The 4698-nt window shown below is 40.0% G+C and overlaps 1 pseudogene; it reads left to right on the forward strand.

Moving 5' to 3' along the window:
• Nucleotides 1–1685: 1685 nt before the first annotated feature.
• On the forward strand, nucleotides 1686–2447 carry LOC132023007 (cleavage and polyadenylation specificity factor subunit 5-like; annotated as a pseudogene).
• Nucleotides 2448–4698: the final 2251 nt, after the last annotated feature.

The raw sequence follows: 4698 nt of genomic DNA on the forward strand, positions 1-4698 counted from the left end.
TGTGAAATAGGGCCATTTTGTTATAACGTTAATGTAATGTCATTTGGAAGCTGTGTCTTGGCTTCAAAGGCTTTGTAAACACCCAAAGCCCATAGGGACTGGTCATATGTAACCCAAATTAAAAAAACAAAAAAACAAAACAAAAAAAAACCTGAGGAAAATAAAATGTCTTCACAGGCTCTCCCAAGAGAGTTCTAGTTTTCTCTGATCTTTTCAGCTAGGGTCTAATGCTAGTGGTGTCTTTCCTATGACTTCCCCACATGGGAAATAGAGAATGTAAACTTAGAATCCCACCTACTTCTTTTTTTTTTTTTTTTAAGATTTTATTTATTTATTTATTTGACAGGCAGAGAGGCAGACAGAGAGAGAGAGAGGGAAGCAGGCTCCCTGCTGAGCAGAGAACCCGATGCAGGACTCGATCCCAGGACCCTGAGATCATGACCTGAGCTGAAGGCATCGGCTTAACCCACTGAGCCACCCAGGCGCCCAGAATCCCACCTACTTCTTATTTAAGAAGAGGAATAGTATATGTGCCCAATATCTTTGAATCTCACTTTTAACATGCCTATCAATGTGACCGTGAGAAAGTCATTTGACTCTTCTGAGCTCCACTCTGTAAAGTAAGGGATGAAGGCAGCTACTTCATAATGTTAAGAGAATTAAAAGACCTCATAAGGAAAGCACTTAGCAGAATACCTAAAAGTAAATATTCAGTAAAGTGAAATCCTTATTCCTATCAATACAAACTCCAATCATAAGCCACACCAATGTAAAATTATTTTCTTTTAGATGTATATTTATTTAATTCTACAAATATCTGAACTTAATACATGTTTATAGTATTTTGCTAGATGTTGAGGAACTACCAAGAATATAACTTTCCCACCTTCTAAGAGTTTGCTATCCACCTGGAGACACAAGATAAATACAACCACAAAAAATAATTTTTAAAAAAATGAAAACAAGGGCACCTGGGTGGCTCAGTTGGTTGGGCAACTGCCTTTGGCTCGGGTCATGATCCTGGAGTCCTGGGATGGAGTCCCGCATCAGGCTCCCAACTCCATGGGGAGTCTGCTTCTCCCTCTGACCTCCCCTCTCATGCTCTCTCATTCTGTCTCTCTCTCTCTCTCTCAAATAAATAAATAAAATCTTAAAAAAAAAAAAAAATGAAAACAAGGGACACCTGGGTGGCTCAGTTGGTTAAGTGGCTGCCTTTGGCTCAGGTCATGATGGTAGGGTCCTAAGATAGAGTCCCATGTTGGGCTCCTTGCTTAGCAGGATGTCTGCTGCTTCTGCCTGCCACCTGCTTCTCCCTCTGTCCACCATCCCCCTGCTTGTGTTCACTCTCTCTCTTATTCAAAAATAAAGTATTTTTTAAAAATGCGAACGAATGTCATTAAGTGCCAAAAGGAGTAAACAGCATGTACTATAGTATGGAGATTTCACTGTTTCTCTGAAAAAAAAAAAAAAAAAAAGGATTATCAGGAAAAAAAAATACTTTCAGATTAGCCGAAAAAAATGTATTGCTTATGCCCATTTAGTAGCTTTTTGATTCAACATTTTGACCTCGGTTACTGGGTCAGGCAAAAGTCCTTCAATAAATCAATAAATATTTGATGAGCATCCACTATAATCAAACATTACTGATGCCCTTATATTAATGAAGGTGGCTATTGCTGAGCAGAATGCAGAATAACACTCCCAGCACAGGGAAAGTTTCTGGGCCTACCCCTTTTAGCTCACCACCAATGACTGCAATTACCAGCATATTCATGGTGCTTCCCAATTGTAGACTCCCTGGCCCCAAGCAGAGAGAAAGGTCCAGAGGAGGTGAGGGTGTCAATAATTTTGGCAACAGGTATATCCAGCTGATCAAACACCTCACCCTGGGTTGCATCATCAATTTGCATTTTCTTACTAATTATACTTTTGGTATAAAAAATTCCCTTTATAAGGATAGAGCTGTTGCAGCTAGATTTCATTGCACGAGTGAGGAATTTTATAAAATTGGAAAGAGGAGGGTCATAGAAGGAGTTCTGATTGTGCATGAGGACTGCTGGATGAAGCATTACTGCTACAGATGAGAACAACTTTATTTTACCAAGTTAAGTGGTGAACTTCACCTGGGCAAAGAAGTTGAAAGACTAAAGGGCTTCACGGGGTGACACCAGGCTGTCAAGATCATTGATGATTACATTGGTAGATGGCAGAGCCCAAATTTTGAACCTCCTCAATATCCATGCATTTCTGCACATATTACACAACCTAAAGAACATAATAAGTTGTTTTTAGTTCAACTTCCGGAAGAAACCTTGTTCGCAGACCCTAAATATTATAAGCTGGTAGCTGCTCTATTGTGTGAATTGTATGATGATGCCCCAGGGTAAGGACTCATCACTTCTAGTCTCCCTCAGCTTTTGGGCAGGTTGAATTTTATATACAAGTGAATTCCTCAGCAGTAGAGAAATAAAAGAAGCTGTCTCTATGAGCACAGCTATACACAGTGTACAGTAAATATGGTAGAAGAAAAGTTTGGAGGTATTTTTGGTTTTATCTTTTTCCCAATCCCTGAAATGTTAGCGACTGTCCATTGTTTGAATAGTAAAGTTGATTTTTAAAAAGTAGATAGTGGTGTAACCAAATATGAAAATATTTAATTTACTTTTTGTTCTATTTATACATTTTTTAAATACAATAAAGAAAGTGGGCTTCAAAAAAAATTTTTTTTAAAAGATTTTATTTATTTATTTGTCAGAGAGAGAGGGAGAGCGAGCCAGCACAGGCAGACAATGGCAGGCAGAGGCAGAGGGAGAAGCAGGCTCCCCGCCGAGGAAGGAGCCCGATGTGGGCCTTGATCCCAGGACGCTGGGATCATGACCCGAGCCGAAGGCAGCCGCCCAACCAAATGAGCCACCCAGGCATCCCCCCCAAAAATTTTTCTAGCAAAGCTATATCCTCTTTAGGTCTCAGTGTTTCATATCGACCTTAACCAAATCTTATCATAACCTCACCGCAGTCCTGACTGTGCTTATTTACATCTCATCCTTATCCTAGCCTTTTACTCTGATGTTTTGTTCTAATATATTGGGACCAATCAGGAGTCTCAAAGAGCTCACCAGCTTATGACTTCTCTTTCCTTTCCTTTTCCCTTTCCCCCTACCCCCCTTCCTTCCTTCCTCTTCTTTTCTTCCTTTCTATCTCCCTCCCCCACCCCCTGACTTCCTTCCAAAAAGCCCCATTTGTGTCATTGTTCTAGGTGGTACTTTACAAGGTTCAATCAAGATAAGAATCACCAGGGCCCTTGTTAAAATGCAGATTCTGATTTCAGTAGGTCTGGCTGGTGAGGCTAAAAATTCTGCATTTCTAATAAGCTCACAGGAGGTGCCAAAGCTACTGGTCTGTGGAGCATACTTGGAGTAGCAAGGCACTAGTTCTCAAAATCCCTTACAGCACTGTCACTACAGTTAAAAATATTACATTGGGGCGCCTGGGTGGCTCAGTGGGTTAAGCACTGCCTTCGGCTCAGGTCATGATCTCAGGATCCTGGGATCGAGTCCCGCATTGGGATCTCTGCTCAGTAGGGAGCCTGCTTCCCTCTCTCTCTCTCTGCCTGCCTATCTGTCTACTGTGAACTCTCTCTGTCAAATAAATAAATAAAATCTTAAAAAAAAAATATTACATTGTATACTTGAAAAATGATGTGAGAGTAAAGTTTTAATGTTCTCACTATAACAACAAAATGGTAATTATGCAAGATAAAGGGTATGTTAACTAACCTTATTTTGGTAAACATTTCTCAATATACACATGTATCAAGTCATTACATTGTGCATGTTAAACTTATACAACGTTATATTATACGTCAGTTTTAGCTCAATAAAACTAGAAAAGAAACCCTTAGGATGCTTCAGTCCTTAGCATTTCTTTAAACAGCTAGACATAGCTAGACAAGAAATACAAGAAAAGACTTTGCCTGCTTCTGTTATTCTGCTACTATAATCTATTAACTATCCAGTAATAATGGTTAACAATTCCTGAAGACTCTCTTTCTACCATGCATTGTGCAAGGTGCAGTGATGGCTTTTATTATTTCCTTTAGTCTTTACCCTGTGCAGTAGGAATTATTATTTATTTTTTTAAAAGATGTATTTATTTATTTTAGAGAGAGAGATTGGAGAGTGTGTGCACGCATGTAAGCAGAGGGAGAGGGAGAATTATACTCCTACTGAGCAGGGAGCCCCAGAAGGGGCTTCATCCCAGGATCCTGAGATTATGACCTGAGCAGAAACCAAGAGTGAAAAGTTTAACTGCCTGAGCGCCACCCCCCCACCGGCACCCCAGAATTGTTACTTCTGTTTTACAGATGGGAAAACTGAGGCCTAGAGAGGCTGAATAACTTGTTCAAGGTCACATTAATTAGTTGATCCATGGCAGAGACAGGAATTGAACATAAGCAGTCTGGCCTAGGGTCTAAACTCTTCACACTCACTATCCTCTCTCTTTCATATGGTATTTACTGAGCCAAAATATAACAACATTTGGTTCTAAGGCAATAAATAGATCATTCTCTTGTTCATTCAATGTCCTTATAACTAGAAAAACTTAAAAGCTCTTTCCCAACCACTGGCAAAGCGTGAGATACAGGCAATTTATAAAAATACTCCGTATTGGGCGTCTGGTGGCTCAGTGGATTAATCC

This window comes from Mustela nigripes, chromosome 8, assembly GCF_022355385.1.
Source record: "Mustela nigripes isolate SB6536 chromosome 8, MUSNIG.SB6536, whole genome shotgun sequence".
In the NCBI taxonomy this organism is placed as follows: domain Eukaryota; kingdom Metazoa; phylum Chordata; class Mammalia; order Carnivora; family Mustelidae; genus Mustela; species Mustela nigripes.